The 21,541-nt window shown below is 43.0% G+C and overlaps 1 long non-coding RNA gene across 1 annotated transcript in view; it reads right to left on the reverse strand.

Moving 5' to 3' along the window:
• Nucleotides 1–21,143, reverse strand: part of LOC128325288 (uncharacterized) — a 75,284-nt gene extending 54,141 nt beyond the window's left edge. The window contains exons 1-2 of the long non-coding RNA XR_008307349.1: nt 20,789–21,143; nt 13,323–13,525 (exon numbers count right to left, since the gene is read on the reverse strand). This is a non-coding gene — a long non-coding RNA (uncharacterized LOC128325288). The remainder of the gene's footprint in view (nt 1–13,322; nt 13,526–20,788) is intronic.
• Nucleotides 21,144–21,541: the final 398 nt, after the last annotated feature.

Here is a 21,541-nt window from a genome sequence, read left to right on the forward strand (position 1 = left end):
TATATCCAGGGATAACAGTGTCCCACTGGTTCTCAATTTCCCACCATGTTTCTATTATGCCCACTATGGGGCGATTCTCACGACCAACAAAAATCGGGCTAGGAGAGCCTAGCCCGATTTTTGTTGGTCGTAAGAACTCGCAGCCGAGCCCGGTGGTTCTTGAGCGGGTAACCCGCTCGAGAGCCCCTGCTAAAAAGCAGGTTTGCGGAGCGAACGCTCCAACAAACCTCCTTTTTTAGGCACGTGAGTAGCTGCGGTGTGGCTTCGCACCACGACTACTCATGAGCAGACCCCCAGCCGGGAGGTGAAAAGCCGCCTCCCGGCTCAGGGGTCTCCCCAATAAGCCCTGCGCGCTTGCGGAGGGCATACTGGGGCTTGTGGGGGCCGCATAGCCCCCGCTCCCCCCACCCCTGCCGGCTCCATCATGGAGCCAGCCATCGTGTGGGCGGCCAATCCGGCCGCCCAGGGCTCCCTGTCCACCCGTGAGCGGGGAGAGCTGGCTTAGCCCACTCTTCCCACTCACTGGTAAAAACCTGGTCTCACTGATCGTGAGACCCGGTCCTATATCTATTTCTTCGTTGGCAACCAAGGACTCCAGCTCATTCATCTTGGCTTGGAGGCTTCTGGCATTGGCATATAAACACCTATACGCTGAATCTCTTACCTGGTGTGTGCTATCTTTCTTTAGGCTCTCTGATCTCTTTGACCAATTAGCACAGCCTCCTGTTTGCTCTGTATGTGGTTCTGCTCTGCCCCCCTCTGTTTTATCTGAATGCTTTACACTCTTGCACCTTATGCAATAGAATTTGCCAAACCGGATACTGCCCAGATCCTGTTGGCTATTCCCCAGGGATCATTTTAAAAGCTTCTCTGCGACATTTTTTAATTTTAAGCACCAGCAGTCTGGTTCCATCTTGGTTCAAGTGCAGCCTGTCCCTTTTGTAAAGGCTTTGCTTGCCTCCAAATGTACCCTAGTGCCTAACAAATCTAAACCCCTCCTCCCGGCACCAATGTCTCATCCATGCATTGAGATCCCTCAGCTCTGCCTGTCTCACTGTACCTGCTCGTGGAACAGTTAGCATTTCTGAGAATGCTTCCTTGGGGGTCCTGAACTTCAATACACTACCTATCAGCCTAAATTTGGCTTCTAGGACCTACCAACTACATTTCCCCACATCGCTGGTGCACCATCATGCACCATGACAGCTGTCTCCTCCCCAGCGTTAACGAACAGCCTATCTAAATGCTGCGTGATGCCTGCAATGTTTGCACCAGGAAGACAAGTCATCGTGCGGTCAACATGCAAGTCACAAACCCATCTCTCTATTCTTCTAATGATCGAATCACCCACTACAAGGAGGCCCCCACTCCCTGGAGGAGCATCCCCTGTGTGAGAAGATATGGGCTTATCATTCATGGAAGGGGTCCCTTCTAAGGGAGTATTTCCCTCTTCCTCAGACTGATGTCCTAATTCCCTGAGGCCTTCATTCTCCCTGACAGCAGAGGAGCTATCAGTCTTGGAGTGGGATTCCTCTACTACATCCCTGAAGGTCTCATCCACATGCCCCTCTGTCTCTCTGAGCTTCTCTAGATCTGCCACCTTGGTCTCAAGGGAACGAACTTGTTCCCTGAGAGCCAGGAGCTCCTTGCACCGAGCACAGACACATGACTTCTGCCCATGGAGCCAATAGTCATACATGTGACATTCTGTGCAATACACTGGGAAGTGCCCCCCTTCCTGCTGGCTTTCTGTCTTCATAACTGGTTTTGTTGGCTGTTCACAGTATTTGGATATAGTTTATTAGCAAGTTAGGTCTTAGCTGTATTGGTGCTATTTAAATGTTCAGACTTCCTCTATCAAGAATATTATGAAGAATATGATAAAGAATATTTATCTAGAATATGGTAAATATCTCATTCACTTGAGGATTATATTCGGACTGTGTTATATTGAGGCACACTGAATTAACTCACACTTTCCCCACTTAAGTACAGCCCAGTCACTAGACCTTGCTTTACTCTTTCTCCTTAGATTGCCAGGGAGCTGTATGTAACACAGTTTAAAAAACTTGTCAGACCAACATCTGTGTGAAACTTCAATCCAGGTTCAACAGACAACATAGATATCATGACTATTTTCTCATGTTTAAAAAGCAAATATTTGATGCCAAGATTGTAAAGGTCTGGCCTGATCTTTGAAGATCAGATACCAGCCCCAGCACACTTGAAGAAGTAGAGGGCATGCTGACAGTGTCTTCCACAGACATCCTGAAACCTTTCTGGTGAGTCTCTTGATTGTATATTGTTTAAACAAGTATTTGCAGAACATGCTTAGGGGCCATTCGGACAAACAGCCTCCACACGTGGTCAAGGGATGCATCAGGAGATCATGGAGATGACTGTGGAGGATGTCCCAACAGGTGTGATCATTCTTCGCATGTGCTGGAACTGGTATCATTTGAATCAGTCCATAGTGTTGAGGAACATGTCATTTGGGAATTGTCCACAGCTGCTCTCCACCACAACATGGAAATCCAAGGCTCAGTGTGGAGGTTCACTGTGTGATGATGGAGAACAATGACTTACATGTTGTGCAGTATTACAGAGTCTTACCACTGTATCCCGGGGCTGCTGCAGACTTTTAAGGCAGCCCTGATTCTGCTCAATAGCAGCAGTTTCATCAGGTTTCCCAAAGGAATGGAGAATGGCAATTGAGAAAACTTCAGAAATGCTGCTTCTGCAAGCACTGCTTCTAAACAGCACCAGGGCTAAGGGTGTGCACGAACCGGTTGGCGTGATTCAGCACGAATTTGAACCAAATTCAGACCAAGCCTTGGAAATGTGGACTGGTTTGGTTGAACCAATGGACTGGGCCAATCAGCTCAATGAACCAGCCCAAGCTGGTTTAGAGCAGTTCACAATCAAACCGCTCAAACTAGTCCAGTTTGTGGTGGTCCGGTTCAATCGTGAATTGGTTCCGCACATCCCTAATCAAGGCTGCCTTAGAAGTATGTAGCAGCCCTGGGGTGCAGTGTTATGGTTCCATAATGCTGTATATCATGTTAGCCAATGGCTGCAATGGATATAAGTGCTTCTTCCTGGTGCCACATAGTGAGAACACTAAAGGAAAGTAACTGTGCCAGTTAACTTTCTGAGCCATCAATGAATAATAGTGTTCAGCCAGGAGACCTAACTCTCCTGAAGGAGTAGAGGTCTATCAATAGGTACTAGTCTGAGGGCTATAGGCCACCTATAGCCTCTGAATACCAGTTGCAGGGGAGTAACAGCAGGAGAGAGGGCATGCCCTCAGCTCCTGCCTATGGGCTTCCAGCAGCATCTGGAATCCAGCTGGACTAGATGGGCCTTGGGCCTGATCCAGCAGGACTGTTCTTATGTTCTTAACTGGAAAATAAATGGATAAGAGTGCTGCTGCAGATGAGGACTCACATCTGTCTGGTGCCAAGTTCCCAGCAGACACCACTGGGAGGCATTAAGTGTGCATGTGTGTGCTATTAAAAGATCACTGCAGAGCTTTTTGTGAGGGCCCTCCAAAACCTGGTGCCAACCTAGGTGCCCTGGCTAAGAAAAAAAGAGATTGTTTGGGAATGAAACACTCATGACGGAAGGTCATGGGGAGGGGGCAAGGTCAATGGGAGAATTTTTGGCCAACAGAGAAACAGCAGACAAGAAAAGGGTTTAGCATCCTCTTCCCCTGCCACTTTTCCACTCAATCCTGAAGCGACTTTGGAAAAATAAAACCTGTCAAGGCACTCTTACATATTTGCCTGTAACTTGCAGTTAGCCCTTGTGTGCGTGGATATGTTTGAAGGTTCAAAACAACCAACCCAACTAGAAATAAGAAAATTATTACATTCTGACATTTTCTCCATTTAAAAGTAAGTTAGTCTGCCTTTTTACCCCTGAATCTGCTTCCTAGTTAGATTTAGGGAGAAAAACCCTAGCTATTTCCTGCTTTATTAGTTAACTCCTAAGGCTGTTTCCAAGTGCACAGTTGCAGAGAGATGTGAAAATAAAGAAGGTTCTAAAGGTTTTTATGCCATGGACTGAGGTGAAAGTAATAATTCATTAAACATTGATCAAAATAAATTCTCTAATTGCTACAACATTTAGGGAAGGACAACTGGCAATCTAGCACATTATTTTCTTGCATTTTGAACCTTAAATGGCTAAAATACACAAGAAAAGACTGTAAAAATATAATAATCTTTAAGCCACAGCTTAAAACAAAAACCCATCAAAGCCATTACATTTTAAACTTGACATTGTTCAATTGCCTTAATGCCTTAAATAGCAAGCAGTTACTGGCGTAATGATGTATTTGGTGAGTGTTTCTTACTTTTTGACATAAATTACTTTGTTTTATTTGATTTTTTAATGCATCTGGTAATAGGAGACGCATTATGCATGGTAAAAATGCCATTACAGGGGGTGAGTTGAAAGTACCTGAACATGAATCTGAGCAAATGTACTTAATGTAAGGGAATTTAATCAGATTTTTATCAACACTCCTCATGTCATCAGTGGCGGGCAGAAAGTTAATGTGACCTCATTAAACTGTTGCTCAAAGGAGGGAAATGACCACTGAATATCAAAATCATTTTGCATTCTTGGGCACTTTGGCATGAGGAAGCAGAAGAAAGTATACAAAACCTATTTGACAAATTTACAGGCGCTCCAGAAGTTTTTTTAAAAAGAGCATTCATTGTTTCATCATTATATTTTTAATCTACATCACGGGGAAAAAGTTAGAACAAGTAATTCCAGGCACACTCCTGATACATTTAGCTCAGTGCAGACATTTTGGCAATGCACTGGGAGGTATTGCATGTCCTGACCATTCTCCCAAGCCTCATGCATTTAGCTCCACATAAAGTGTATGCACATATAACTGTATGTGCAAATTACTCTGTATGATCAAGAACTCTGGTACGTGAGAATTCTTGATCATGTGGAAAGCCCCATGCTCTGCAATGACCTTCAATGGAACATGCTGAAGTTGAGAGGAAGGACACTGTGTGAAATCCCACTTTCCTCATCCACACATTGAAAAGATATTTGCACAATCAACTATGAATGGTTTATATACCTCCACTAAATTGCCAGATGAAACTGGTGCTTCAGGTTTAGCAGAACTGTAAACTGTACAGAAGAAATTGTGGTGCTGACGTCGAATGTGAACATGCTATGGTTCTTCTTCTGTCCTGTTGTGCCATTGCCAAATTACATTGCCATGGTGAAATTAAATCTTCCGAACCAGTTCTCCACATGCAATTTCATTATTCCTTAAAGTAGCATTTAAATTGCATATGGAGGGACAGTTTGGATGAGCCACCCCATGAGACAGGGAAGTAGTGCCCTGGCATACTCTGGAGAAAGTCAGGACATACATGCTCACAGTATGCTCACATCACTGATTACGGATGTGATTAGATAGTATGTCTGATCCAGCCCTATGTCAACCAGGACAACACACATATGAGATGGTATAGATGATTTAAACAGGGGCATAGCAAGGTTATAGTGGGCCCCAGGACAAAAATGTGAAGATGGACCACTGGTCCCCTTGCTTTCTTCACTTCACCCCATCTATGCTGTGGAAAAGCAAGGCATCACCCAGCTGGAGGCCCCCACTCCCTCAGGAGCCCAGGGACATGTGTCCCCCTCTTGTTTCATTATAGCTATGCTCCTGGACTTAACCAATTTGTTTTCATTTGGGGAACCATTTGTGCGAAACAAACTCCAGATGAAAATCACAGAAATCATCCAAGAAAACACCAGTTTTCAAATGCTTTATTCGTAGTAATTTTTCAATTACTGAGGTAATTGTATTTGTACAAATGGTTCCTCATGTGGTCAAATGACTGCGTGAGGACCTCACACATGAGCCTGTGAAGAAGTCCAGAGTTATGGGGAAATGGAGAACTCCTAGTATATCATCTTTTGTATATCATAGAGAAGCTGTATGGGGTGGGGGGTGGGGTGAGACTCTTGGGTATTGTAAAATATGAGGCATGGGGCTCAGATTTCCAGGAACTAGGAGTAATAGGGGCTAGGGGGCTAACATTATCTTTCCTTGGGTCCAAATTTTCTTTTCAGAAATTTGGCTATATTTTTATGTTTACCATTGAGATGCAGAATCAAGATGCTTGGAATGAGGCTAATTTTGTGCCAGTAATTTATAAAAAATGTCTGGAATGACTTGGGCCACTATAGATTAGGCGGCTTGACTTTGATCCTGGGTGAAATCATGGACAAGGATAAAATACGGTGCAATCACTGAAGAATTAAAGAATAATTAATGCCAAGCATCAGTCCTTAATGGAAAATAGATCTTGTCAAACAATCCTGATATCATTTTTTGATGAAAATATGCTGCACTACTTCACCTTTACACTGAGAGATCTACATTCCAGCTTTGATTTATTTGACTAGAGAAACTGAGCAGATGGAATAAATATTGCCCAAAGTGCTAAAGATGAGTTGGGCTGAAGAAATATACCTATATATTTAGAAGCAAAACCTGGAATAATAGAATTCTGTTTACTGGTTTTGGGTTGAAAAACAACAACCACCAATGTGTCACTGTGTACTGAAATAAAACTTCCTTAACCATTTGACACTTAAACAGCAATAATTTATTACTAAAATTATTCAACATGATAGACAAATCCAAGCTTGCATATGCTGGCTATGGTTGAGAGAGCCATAAAACACAGAGCTTCATGCAAGAAGAAGCTGTCCTGCTCTCTTCAGTGTTGGAGAAAGTTCTGCATAAGCATCCCGATCATATGTACTAAACAGTTTGTACCTATGTCATGTACACACCATGTTCTTAAAAACACACCAAAGCTGCTCATTCATAGTGCTTTGTTACATGCTTGCATCCTGTTACACTCAGTAGAATTCAATTAATTTCAGTGGATCTCAGGTAAGTGTTATCAGGCACAAGCTTCTAGACTTGCATTTTAATCAACTTTTTCAAGAGTAGTTCTGTTGAACTATTTGGGCTAGAGGTAAGAAGATTGTGAACTTTGGAACTGTCATGTGTTATTTGGTGGTACTGGGGATAAATATGTGCTGGTAATTATCTACAAAGTGCTGGTTATTATCTAAAAGCCCTGAACGGCTTGGGCCCAGGTATTTAAGAGAGTGCCACATTCTTAATGAACCCTGCAGGCTATTAAGATTAGCACTACCCTAACTATAACCCCAAACCTGACCTTCTCCAGTGTCTCCCGGGGGCTCTGGAACACTCCAAATGAAATCAGAACCTCCCCGTCTGACTGTTTTTAAGTGACTTTTGAAAATGTACCGATTTTAACAGACTTTTAGTTTATAATGTTAAAGTTGTATTGATCGTTATTTTAATTTGTTTTATATTATTTTCGGTTTTAATTGTTGTTGGGTTTTTTAACTGTAAACAGCCCAGAGATTTTATATGGGGCAGTATAGAAATATGAGAGAGAGAGAGAGAGAGAGAGAGATGGTAGCCTCATATTTGTGACACGTTTTAAAGACCTATGTGGTCCTACTCTTAGCCTCTGTCTTAGTATTGCTTTGAGGCGCTATTCAGCAAGAATGACCACAAGAAAAAGTCTTGCCTGTGTCAGTTCCTAGATGCCTCTGTCCCAAGTGAACAGCCATTATGTGCATCCACTAGTGTTGTGTGTGCAGGATTTGACTTTTGGCAGGCATGTAGCTACAAGCTTACATCTGGCAATGGATTGGTTCAACCACAGATTGAAGTGGCTGGAACCCAACATGGGCAATTGTTTCCCTTGCAGCCACCACAGGCCAAAGTGATTGTATAAGTAGTAGGCTCTTAATTATACAAAGAGAGAAACATAGTAGGGTTTGTTTGTTTTACAGGAAGAATTACTACAGCAGAATTTGAGAAGCCCTTTTTGACTCAGAAAAGCAGCTGGTTCTGAGCACAGAAGTTTCAGCTTTGTTCCTCAGCTCTGAGTCTAAAAATATCAACAGTCCAATAGGCCTCTACCATTTAGACAGTAAGTAAGTCTACCATCTATGAATCAATATATGGGCTAACCCATGAGATCTCAAGTTTCATAGACGTGTCTATTATTGAAAAGAAAACACAGAACACTATCAACTCAGCTCACACTGAGATAATCAGGAAGAAATGCAGGCAGTGGCTCATAGGCCTGGCTCATTCCTGGATTATTCATATGCAGACACTGTGCTGGAGACAATCCCTCAGCAGGAGCCTTCATGTTTACTCCCAGCTACATCCTAGCTACTGTGTGAAGGAATTAAGCTAGACTCAAAACATATACATATAGTGGAATCATGGTCATTCCATCTCTTTTTTATACATGCTGTAAGCCTGAAAAAGAAACAAGAAATCTCTTTTCTTGAAAGCCCATCAGATAATCACCTTTGAAAAGCTTGCAGGTGGTGATTAACTGATTCCATATGTTGTTGCTCATCATTTCCTATTATTTCGTTAAAGGGATAGAATTGAGACAAACACAGATGACCAATCAAAATTAGATGACAAAATCATTACAAATGCATCATTGTACTGATAAAGATATGAGACAATATTTGGAAGAAAAGGACCACAACTTTATTAAGTCAAACATTCAATTAATGCAAATGGGGATTGGCACCTAACCCATCTACAGTGCAGTAGCTAGAGGCTCACAACCAGTGGTGTGAGTCTCACCTAGAATACATTGGGCAACATACCTTGGCTCCTGACAGCATCACCCTATGACAGCGTCCCAATGGGGGAGATTATTGCCTTCATATCCTGTATATAGGCTTTGTGGGGGCATCCAGGTTGTCACCAGTGTTCCCTCTAAGGCGTTCGCAGACTCACACTTTTTTTTACTTCCGCTCAGTTAATTTTAGATCCCACTCAGGCTGAATCAGGAAGGCCCCATTCTGAATACACATGTGCACACACTGCCTTGATAGTACTGCCCAGAAGAAAACTAATTCCACACACAGATGAAAAATTTTTGAGAGAACACTGGTTGTCACTATTGGAAGAGGATGGCTCTCCTTATGTCCTTGAGATATGATGAAGTATGCTTTTACTCCAAGGCAGTACTGTCACTGTCCTATGCATTCCTCCAGCTAATTGTGCAATGAAGAACATTTTATATTTAGTGTGGGGAGAACAACTCTCCCTATTCAGCTCTCCATAGCATCTCTCCTTTTGGGACAGAGAACCATTTTGTTTTGCTATGAGAACTTTTAGAAAATTGTTTTTGTTGTTGTTTAAAAATAGTATATACATCTCTTATAATGATATTTTGAAGAAGAAGAAGAAGAAGAAGAAGAAGTAGAAGAAGAAGAAGAAGAAAGTCAGTGGGGCTTACTTCCAGGTAAGTGTGTACAGAATTGCAGCCTTAGGCCTTAAGGTGTTCCAAGTCTTTTTAAAAATATTGCACATATATTGTTCTTTGAACAAGGAACAATTCAATTTTATTTCCTAAACTACCTGAAGCTGATTTTCCCCTCCTGGACTATTAACTTTTTTTTTTTTTTTAGTATTTAGATCACAACTCTTGAAGACTTAGCTATATTTTGACAGAAGCTGACAAAGAGTGCCATGGAATTGTGACTCAATTGTCACCTTCAGCGTGTTCAAGCTGAAAAACTCTGGATGAGTGCTAGGTACTAATTAGAACTGTTATATTAGGAAAGCAAATACAATGGTGTCTAACATTAAACAAAGCACGGTTCTCATCACAAATGGTTTCTTTTGTGTTCAGGTTAGTCTATAAAACCATTTTGCATGCTAATGAAGCACAAACAATTATTGCTAAAGTAACTAGTTTCAAGCAATTACAAAAATCACATAAAAAGCCCTATTGTTTGTTGTCTTATGATTTTTTAATGCTAATTTTGCACTTGATAATTTGAGAATTTCATTTTGCACTGCAGTGTGCAATTAGGTTGTTATATCTGTGAAAGTGAAGGCTTTTAATGGAGGTGGGGGAGGGGATCTGTGTGATGGCAGAAGAATTAATTCCAGGCAATAAAATGAATAAAAGATAACAACCATCCTTCACAAAGGAGTGGACACACTGCGAAGATGAATTCTTATCTAGTGAAAAAGATCCCCACCCCCTGGCCCGAAAACTGAAGGATATCATCATAGAGCCGGGAAGGTCCTTGTGGACCATTGGATCCAAATCCCCGCTGGATGCAAGGAAATAATTTCTGAGCTGGAGCATCCCTAGCAGATGGCTATGCAGCCTCTGCTTGAAGATCTCCAGTGAGGGAAAGCCCACCACTCTCTTCAGTAACTGGTTCCACTGTTGACTGCTTTTACCATTGCCATGCTTTCCCTAATGTTCAACCAAAATCTACTCCCCTACAGAGTAAGCCCATTATAGTTAGTCCTGCTTTCTTGGGCAGAAGAAAACAAGTCATTGCCATCTTCTATATGACTGCTCTTCAGGCTGATATTGTATCTCACTTCAGTCTTCTCTTCTCCCAATGAAACATACACAGTTTCTTCAATTTCCTCAAAGGCCTTCGTTTCCAGACCACTGACTATCTTCATTGCCCTGCTACAGTGGTGCTCTTACCCCAGGAATTTGGAGTCAAAGTCCAGGGTCTCCTGGGCCCCCCCAAATCCTCTTTAGTCTGTCTTGGGTAGTGTGGTCATAACTGGCCCACACTGTGCCAGGTGGCCAAGTGTCATTGTGACCTGTGCCAGGTGCCTTATAGAAAGAGGGAGGAGTGGGGAAAGAAATATGTGGGATGGGAATATGTTAAGTTATGTGTTGAAATTTTTCTGCTAATGCATATTTGTATAAATATACCTGTTTTATATTCTTACATTCATATGAGTTCAGTTGTTTGTGCCTTCAAGAACCCATGTGTTCAAAATACTGCATGTGTCACACAGTGTGTGGGGGAGGGGGATGATGCTTAACTTTCAGCGGAGGGGGGTAGGCTCCAGCAAGGGGGCCCTCCAAGGCCTTTAGCTCCAGGCTTCAAAATTACCAAGGTACACCTCTGCCCTGAACATATCTACGTTCTCGTTGGTACTTGGGATGTGCAAACAGGTTCAAATTTGAACCAGTTCTAATTCAAACTGGTTTGGTTCAAACCAATCATTTCCACCCACTCCCTCTTCTCCAAAGAAATTTTCCCTGGCTGAATATGTGTGTGTGTGTGCAGCTGCTGCTGCTGCTGCTGATGGATTTTTTGTTTTCTGAGTGAGTGACTGCCTCTCCTGCTCAGTGCCCACTGCCAGGGGGCTGGGGCGGGGGGGGGGTCACAGGCCCTTTGGCCTGAGAGGCCTCTCTGGCCCATTTCCCAGGTTCATCCCCCTGCCCCCCTTTCCTTTTTGCTGTTATTACTGACTGGCTGCTGCTTTTAATTCTGGTCTGTTGAAGAGTCCTCAGCTCAGCAGGTTTTTTTGGGGGGGACGGGGGGGTTCCTTGTTTTCTCTGGAACAGGTGCTTTTCTTCTTTAACCCTCTTCCTGCTGTGCCTAGCCCACTGCCTGCTCCAAACTCCAGTGCAGCAGCAGCCTCCCCTCTCTGTCCTCTTTCCCACTCTTCCATTTTTTCTCACCTATTCCCCAGCACATTTTTCCACCAGCTCTTTATTTGATTTTATTCAGTGTTTCTCTTTTCATTTGTTTTTTTGGGTTGGTAGCCGGAAGGCTGCTCACTCTGCCCTCCCTGGATGTGCCTGCCTGCTGCCAGCCCACAACTGGTCAGGTAAGGTCAGGTAAGGGTTTTTTCCCCCCATGACCAGTGTGTGGGGGGCAGAAGATTTTCTGCAGGACAACAAGGGGTAGTAAGTGGTTTCTTTTTGGTGCCCATTGTCCTTCATTTTTGTCAAATAGGACCTCATTTCTTGAGTTGGGGAAGGTATTTTTTTCTGTGCTGAATGGAGGAGGAATTCGTATTCATTGCATTGAAACAGGCTAAAATCTTTTAAAATTTATTTTAAAAATATTTTTAAAATTTTATTTAAAAAAAATGAACCCCACCAGTTTGGGGTTTCAGGGGGGAGTTGTGGCACAATATGTTTTGCCCCCAAACCCACTTTGGTGCCCAGGCAACCCCAAGGAGAGAAGATGGGGCATCCTCAAATCACCATTATTCCCTATGGGGAAAATGCAAACATAGGTAAAGATTTTCAAAAAATCATTTAAAATCACAGGAGTGTCCAATTGTGTTGGGGTTTGGTGGGTGGCAGGCACCCATGGTTTCCTACCACCCACCCCAGTTTTGTGCCACTAGGTACTCTGCATAGGGAATAATAGACCAGTTCGAGTCCCCATTATACCCAATGTAGAAACTTTTATAACCGGTTTGAATTGGGTTCTAATTTGAACAGAACAAAGTGGGGTTTGAGCAAAACCAAACCTAGAACATAAGGACATAAGAACAGCCCTGATGGATCAGGCCCAAGACCCATCTAGTCCAGCATCCTGTTTCACACAGTGGCCCACCAGATGCTGCTGGAATCCTATGTACTATTGATCCTATCTGTTTCAGGTAACCTGCCCTGAAATGGTACACATACAGAAGTGCATGAACTACACTCAGGATAGCAGGGAATGCCTCTCTATCCACTTTCTCCACACCGTGCATGATTTTATAGAACTGTACCTTGTCTCCCCACAGTAGTCTTTTTTCTAAACTAAATAGCCCCAGGTGTTGAAGCCTTGCCTCATAAGAAAGTTGTTCTAGGCCCCTGATCATCTTGGTTGGCCTCTTCTGCACCTTTTCCAGTTCTACAATATAGGGATGTGCACGGAACAAGCTGGCCCAGTTCAGCTCAAGTCTGGATCGGACTCAAACTAGACTGGGCCAGTTCGGTCCAGCACCCCCTCGAACCCCACCCCACCCCGGTTTGGTTCAGTTGGGGGGGGGGTTCGCGGACCTTTTTTTTTTTTAACTTAAAAAAAATAATAATAAGTATTATTATTATTAATTTGATTTCTATACCGCCCTTCCAAAAATGGCTCAGGGTGGTTTATACAGAGAAATAACAAACAAAAAGAGAAATAACAAACAAATAAGATGGATGGATCCCTGTCCCCAAAGGGCTCACAATCTAGAAAGAAACTTAAGATAGACAGCAGCAACAGTCACTGGAGGTACTGTGCTGGGGGTGAATAGGGCCAGTTACTGGGGGTGAATAAGGCGACATTAAAAGGTGCCTCTTTGCCAAGTTAGCAGGAGTCACTTTCTCCACACCTTGCATGATTTTATAGACCTGTAGCTTGTCTCCCTGCAGTAGTCACTTACCCCTTCACTTACCCCCTCCGGGAGAGTTGTTGCAGGTGGCACTTACCCCCTCCAGGAGAGTCACTCCCTCCCTCCGGGAGAGTTGTTGCAGGCGGCGGGGCGGGGGTGGTGGTCCGTGGTTCAGCTGGCTCTTTGGCCAGTTCAGGCCTTCCCCTTCCATTGTGATGGCCATTTTGGAGGTCGCCGAGCCTGCGCAATTGGCCTCTTGTGTGGCCTGGGTTCTCAAGATCACACTGGATGGCTTGTTCTCTGGAAGAAGAAGAAAAGCAGTCTAATGCTCACCATAAGAATTCTTCTCTGGATGAAGAAAATAATGAAGAAAAAAATTGCATACATTTACATAAAATAACCCAGGCATATTAATGGCATGTGGTAGAGAGAAACAGCAACTCTTAGACAATGTCTATGAAGAAAACTAACATTCTTTTGCTCCCATTTGACCTCACTAATTTCCACCATATTTTCTTGATTCACTTGTTCATACTGTCTCCCCCGCCCCCTGCTTCTTATTTTTAAGCCTTTTGGCCACATCCGAGTAGGTATTACTGTAAATAGCTACAGTAGCATTACAGATGCAATACGCAAATTGCTTATTATGAAATCCATCTAATTTAAGTTACTGGAAATTAAGTATTGCAGCACTGGTGTTTAACAATTAGGACTGTTGTGTAAATCTGCACAAGACTAAAACACTTCCTTTCTGGCACAGGGACAGCCAGGTCATGGTTGGCATGATATAAACATTCAAAGGAGCAGGAGAAGAGGAGGTTCCATAGGGCCCCAATACAATCCTTCTAAAGTGCAGCTGTGTCTGGAGTTTTTGAGGACAAGAGCTGTGTCTAGAGCTCTTGAGGACAGAATGTACTATTGATCTTATCTGTTTCAGGTAACCTGCCCTGAAATGGTACACATGCAGAAGTGCATGAACTACACTCAGGATAGCAGGGAATGAGATTAACCTGCCCAGGAGCCTCACAAGGCTGAAGAACCCAATTTACTGGTTCATATTGATAACATTTTAGTGGGGAGAGAGACAGGACCCCAAGACTATCTTGTTCTCCAAGCTCCAGGCTCTGCTGCTTGTCAGTCAGCTTCGCAACACTGATAATATCTGGCCACTGTATTCATGTCAAGGGTAGCCCCATATAGAGGACACTGTAGTAATCTAAACATGACATGACCAAGGCATGGGTAAAAGTGGTCAGATCTGCTGTTTCAAGGAAGGGCTGCAATTGGTGTTTGAGCCAAAGTTGGAACCCCCATTTGAATTGCCCCAAAGATTATGGAGCAGAGCTACAAGGTTGGAATATGCAGCATCTCAGCAGGTTTGAGTTTCAGTTTCTCTTGATTGAGAATAAATCAGTGACTGATTCTGCACAGCTTTAGGCCACATTCCCCAGAACTGCAGTTCGAGGGGCCAGCAGTTCCGTGAGCATTACATGCAAATGCAAGCAACTGGAGGTAGATGCAGTGACAAAACCGATGGTTCAGATTTGGAATTCTAATCTGAACCCTCGGGTTGCAGTGAGTTTTGTCGCTGCAACCCAATGTTGGATGCAGCCTGTGTCTGAATGTGGAACCGCAGACTGCATCCCATAGGAAAATAGGAAGCTGCTTTCTACCAAGTCAGACCCTTGGTCCATCTAGCGCAGTATTGTCTACACTAACTGGTAGCAGCTTCTCCAAGGTCGCAGGCAGGAGTCTCTCACTTATCTTATCAGCTTTATCTTGGAGATGCCAGGGAGGGAACTTGGAACCTTCTGTATGCAAGCATGCATGCGCTCTTCTCAGAATGGCCCCATCCCCTGAGGGGAATTTCTTAGAGTGCTCATACATGCAGACTCCCATTCAAATGCAAACCAAGGTGGACCCTGCTTAGCAAAGGGGACCATTCATGTTTGCTACCACAAGACCAGCTCCCCTCCCTTGGAATCAGAGTTGAAAGAGGAAGCTCCTCCCTCAACCCTGGTATGATTGGCTGTGAAGGCTGTCCTTCAGTCAAGAAGGAAGCCCGTACAGCCAGTTCCCCCTTCTCTCTGCAGTCTCTCTGATGCTCTCCATTATATCTGAACTAGGATAGGAGAGTGCTGGAAGGATGTGTGTGTAACCATGGATCCATTGGACCTGCGGTTCTGTGTTACATGCAAATGAGGCCTTAATGTGGATTAACAGGCTATACAGTTGGAGCAGACATTTATCTTCTCCAAACCATTGTGTGTTCTACCATGGGTTTTGGAACAAGAAATGAACCTGAAGTCAGGACATGCTGAGATTTTATTTTTGAAATACAACCTCAACACAAGTAGTCTGAGCCTAGCTCTCTCACTCTATCATGCCATATACCTTTTCTAACTCTGTCGTCAGCTTTACCCATGCATTTTCAATAAATAATAATAATAATGAATGAATGAATGAATGAATGAATGAATGTCTGCTATTGTGATTTCCCTAAGTTATTCTTCTCTTTTCAATTCATTGTTGCTTATGTTTTTTTAAAGAAAAAAAATCTTAGAAAGCCCTCAGGAAAATATTTCTTATGTTCCCTGCTGCTGTGCAGAATGGGGGTGCATGGGTATGTGTGTTGGTTGGTTGGTTGTTTTTTTAAATTACCAATTGGTACGTGAATCATTGATTCATAGCTGTCACAGCATGGAGGTGACATTGTACCTTCTTATTCCACTTTTCCTGCCTCCTGCTGTCTGCTTAACCTTTCCTTCTTTTTGTAGTTCTTCTGTTGACAAAAGGCTGTGTAGATTTGGTTAGCTGTAGTTTCCACTTGTTCAATAACCAGGAAGCAAAGAGGGATAGGGGAGATTACTACAAGGAAGGTTTACCCTTTGGGTGGTATTGGTACTTTTGCTTATAATTTAGTGTTAAATATTGCAATAATTTAGACCAAGAAACTCAAAACATTATTTGGTAATTTGCCAATCTATAGGAAATTAACGAATCTGTTTATACAAAAATGATTAAAGAAAATAAGATGAGAGAATTTTGCAAAGTAAAGTCTAGAAAAACCAAATCGAAGATGGAAGCTTTAACATAAACATAGGAACATAAGAACAGCCCTGCTAGATCAGGCCCAGGGCCCATCTAGTCCAGCATCCTGTTTCACACAGTGGCCCACCAGATGCTGCTAGAAGCCTACAGGCAGGAGTTGAGGGCATGCCCTCTCTCCTGCTGTTACTCCCCTGTAACTGGTATTCAGAGGAATCCTGCCTTTGGCTGGAGGTGGCCTATAGCCCTCTGACTAGTAGCCATTGATAGACATCTCCTCCATGAAGTTATCCAAACCCCTCTTAAAGCCACCCAGGTAGTTGGCTGTCACCACGTCTTGTGGAAGAGAATTCCACAAGTTAATTATGTGTTGTGTGAAAAATACTTCTATTGTTCCTCCTAAATTTCCTGGCTATCAATTTCATGGGATGACCCCTGGTTCTAGTGTTATGTGAGAGGGCGAAAAATTTCTCTCTATCCACTTTCTCCACACCATGCATGATTTTATAGACCTCTATCATGTCTCTCCACAGTCGTCTTTTTTTCTAAACTAAAAAACCCCAGGTGTTGTTGCCTTGCCTCAAAAGAAAGGTGATCTAAGCTTCATTTAATTTACAGCTAAAACTATAATTGGCCCACTGTCTTGCTGTATAGAATGTTCATTATATGGAGTCTCTCTGCTATTTTAGATAAGACATGGACACATGTTCCCTTTATCAACGTAGTTTAAAGCACAGATAACCCTGATTTCTCTTGAATTTTTGGTTCTGTCAGTTCAGACAATAGTTTGGGAGCAAGACCACCTCCAATAATTTTATTGTGATCCCAGCAACTGATCAGAGCTGTTTCTGAACATCTGTCCATCAGGAAGATCATCCTTGGGTACATGTGTGCGTCTTCCTGCAGTTCACTACCACTACTATTATTTATATACATCTTCTCAACAAAAGTTATCCTAAGCAGTTAACAATAATAAATAAATAACAAATAAAGATGCTTCCCTGTCCCAAAGGGCTCCAAATCTAAAAAGAACACAAGATAGCCATCAGCAACCGCTATTGAAGAGATGCGGTGCTGGGGTTGGATAGGGACTGTTGGATAGGAATTGTGTTAAATAAAAAGAGAATAATCACTTCAAAGGTTCCTCTTTGCTCAGTAGGCATGGGTAGATTTTATTTATTGTATCATGTTTCGGGGCTCCCAAGCTACTGTTGGTAATTTATGTAGCAGGACTTCAGTGATTTCCCAAACACATTATCACTGTTGCTGTTGACTGTCTTTTCAGTCCCTCCCCAAACTGGCATAAACAAGGCCTGCCGGGAGTTGGAACATTGGCCAAAACCACTCCGAGCTCTTGGGCTTGCATTAAGATGAAGAAAACACACATTCTAAATGTATTGAGAATGATTTGGGTGCACATTCTCCACCATGGAAACAATGCTCTGGAATTCAGGGAGCCCTGCCACACTCTAGAAATACCAGATACAGGGCTCAGTATTGTTGAGACTGACTGGCAGCAGCGCTTGAGGGGTCTTTCCCAGCCTTACTTGAAGATAAAATCACAGAATTATTGAGGTGGAATGGACCTTGGAGGCCTTCATTCAAGTCCCTGCTTATTGCATCTGCTGTCAGGGACTAAACCTGGGATCTTCTACATGCAAACTATGCACTCTGCCACTGAGCTATGGCTCCTCCCCCAGCCTTGGATGATTGCACCATCATATGAGAGGGGCTTATATCTTTACCCAGAGCTATGACTCATGTTATGCTTTAGTAGAAAGCAGGGGTGTAGCTATAATTGAGCGGATGGGTTCAAAGAACCTGGGCCCTACAGCTCCTGAGGGGCCCCCAGCTCCACCCCTCCCTATATTGAATATTCTTCATTATATCCCTCGCTCTGATGAGCTACCGGGGAGAGCAGTGAACATAGGCCCCCCTCTCCCCTAGCTAGCTCTCTAAGCCCTGGTAGAGAGCACACACTGTTAACAAGATTTGAATTCATTGGCACTGTGAATTCCAGTCACTCAGAATGACTGGCGGGCTCCCTTCAGTATATCTGCCTTAACACCATCATCATCTGTGTCTGTATTTAGAATTTGTATTATAATAAAACAAGCCAGAACACTAATTAAAATGGGTATTGGGTAGGTGAGAAGGAAGCATACATGAAAAATAAAATATACATCATAGAACCCAAGGTCTGCTTCACAGGAGATATTTCATACTCAAGTACTGATAGCAGAGTACAAAACACCATCAATTAGGAACAAGAAGTCCATTTTCTCCTTTAAAATGTGCATATGCAGAGTAGGAATGTCTTTGTATTTTAAAGGGGAAATTCCCATTTGAAACATTCATTTATTCATATATTTTGTACTCAGGTATTGATATCTAAGTACAAAATATTTTAGTACAGTATAGAGCCCAGTATTCAGATATTGCTACAATATCTGCTTCAAAAGTGTTGAGGGACACAAAAATAATGTCAAAGTTTCTTAGTTATATAAGAGTAAGAAGGAAGAAACAATTATGTAAGTAGTTTTTATTGTAACGAAATAGTGTTATTGATTTCTGGGAATGCAACATAAAGTAAATGTACAAACAGCTTTTTGTACATTTTGTACTCTTAACTTATATGCAGCTCAGTCTTAATCATGTATACTCCACTAAGTACATTAAGTCTTCCTGACATGCTTAGGACTACAGCCTTTATTTACTTTGAATTCTTTTCATGTACTCTGCAAATGAGTTTCATAATTTATGGTATACCTGCTTGATAATTACAGGTTAATTTCAAATCAGCCTCGTACCTGTTCTGTAAAATAAGGTCTATAATTACAAAACCCGATTTTCTACTTTCTTGAATGTTGAGAAGTCCAGGGCAAAATCCTATGCATGTTCATTCATTCATTCAATTTCTATACCACCCTTCCAAATAGTTTTACAGTAGTGGTTTACACAGAGAAGTAACAAATAACTAAGATGGATATATATTCAAAAGGAAGTTTTGTGTATTCAGTGGAGTTTTCTCACAGGTAAGCATGCATTGGATTGAATCCGTAGTTGGATGAGAAAAAAGCACTGGAATCTTATAGTGAGCATATGCTTTATTTAATATAAAAGCACAGCATAGAATCATAAAAAGCAGACAACAAACACACTGATCCCTTATCAGATTCCAAGAGAACAAGAGCCCTCTATCACAATCAGTGAGAAAGGGCTTGAGGCCACGCGGGGAGGAAGGCTTGAAAAGCTTACCTCCCTGCTGATGATCACTCCTCTGTGTCTGGGCACGGAGATCGCATGCCCAGATATGCAACTGCCTCCTGTGGCAGTGCAGAGGGCTGGGGGCTGGGACACATCATCCTGGCCTCCAGAACTCTGCAAGTGTGCGGTGCATTATGGGGATTCCCCCAGAGACGGGCAGCTACCAGTCCATGTTGCCGCACCAGCTAGAAGCAGCTGGGGCTGTACATGAGCGGGGAAATGGGGTTCAGGGAGAGCACTCCCTGAACCACATTTAAGAGGGTGGCTGCGTAGTTGGGTTTGCCACCAAAGCGCTGCTGGGATTGGGTGTGATCCCGACAATTCTTACGAGCAGCCAAGACTGGGAGTGGCTTCCTTAGTCTGCTTCTGGCTGGTCATAAGAACAGCTTCCAACATTTTAGACAATTCCAGCTTTAAAATGCTCAGCACCCACTCCATCTGCATCCAGATTCAAACTGCAACTGCTTATAGTTGTCTGTCTCTGCCCCAAACTCTGATGAGTGTTGCATTCCAAAAGCAGTAGCAAGATTCTAGGCCATTAAGGATCAAATGTCTCCTTTAGTTGGGCCCCTGACTGCCCTTGATAGGAAAAATGAAGCAACATTTCATGACATTTGAGACAGCCAAACAAATAAGAATATATTCTTTTGTGCAGAAAAACCAAATATTTTTAAAGATATGAATAACAATTTGGTTTTCAAGTCAGTGGTGATTATTTCTAAATGCCAGGTCTTTACCTTCCACATTGCACAGCTGGTTTATCTGAGGGGAGCTGAGATTCCTCTTCTCAGATGCTTCAAGGAAAGGCAAAGTTTGGGTTGTCGTCAGACTGGGCATCTAGCAGATTCTCCCCAGAAAATGCTTCTCTGTGTTCTATGGTGCTGGGAAGATGGGCTGTAGTTCAGTTGTAGCATAGTTGTTTTGCATGCAGGTTTTACTCCAATTTCTGGCATCTCCAGGTAGCCCTCAAGAGTCACTGCCAGGCTGTGTAGATGAGCTGGATGGTCTGACCCCATATAAGGTAGCTTCCTATGAACATCCTATGGTTTATGGGGAGTGTATTTCCTCGAAACTCCTTATCAGGGAGAATCTTTCCTTAAGAAAGGAAGATTTCTCCTAGATCCTTTCTCCATGTTGGATTAGGGATATGCGGAGCAGCTCGGTCCCAAGCCAAACCCCCTGGCCGATTCAGACCCAGTTTAGGGGTGCCAGGTGACATTAAATTGTGTTTTTAAAAGTTTGACTTACCATCACTGAGGGCTTCGGCAGCCTCAGGGGGTGCTGCTGCAGCTGTAAGGGGTATCCGGTGGCTCCTCATCCCCTCACCGGATGTCAGAAGTCATTCCAGTCACTCAGGAACCATGGATAGGTGAAAATAATCCTATTTTGACCCTACACATAAAGAAACTGGGTTCCTACCACCCAACGTGAAACTGCAGGTGCAAGGCATGTGAATAATGAGGGCCACCTGTATATAGAAATTAGCCACTGGGTGTTGCAGAATGTGAGCTGTCTACATGGTTTCAGAACAAACATTAGAGAAAAGTTTAAGATAACTTTACTTGCGAGACAAACAAAAGAGGCACTTAAAAATCAGTATAGAACTTCCTGACTCACACAGGAACAGGAAGGAGAATAGAAACGCCTAGCTAGCCCAACCAGTACTGAGGAAGCTACAGTGCCCCCTCTGGCTACATAGCAGATTACATGCAAACTATACACAGTAGGTTAGGCTGCAGCTGTTGCATATCCCAACACTGGGAACAGTTTCCACGTGGTGATTTCCTACCAAGCTGCATTCCCCTTTTCCAAGCCACTTTCCTTTTATTCCTTCTTGCTCTCTTTTGCTGGGCATACTGGTTGATTTCTCACATAGGCAAGTTGCTATTTCACAATGAGCGTCGAATACACTGGCCAGGAGATACTATAAGAATGGCTTATGTCTAATTCCCCTGCCCCCACCCTTTTGCAGTGTCTGCACATATCACTTTGTTCCATGTC

Source organism: Hemicordylus capensis, chromosome 4, assembly GCF_027244095.1.
Source record: "Hemicordylus capensis ecotype Gifberg chromosome 4, rHemCap1.1.pri, whole genome shotgun sequence".
NCBI lineage: Eukaryota > Metazoa > Chordata > Lepidosauria > Squamata > Cordylidae > Hemicordylus > Hemicordylus capensis.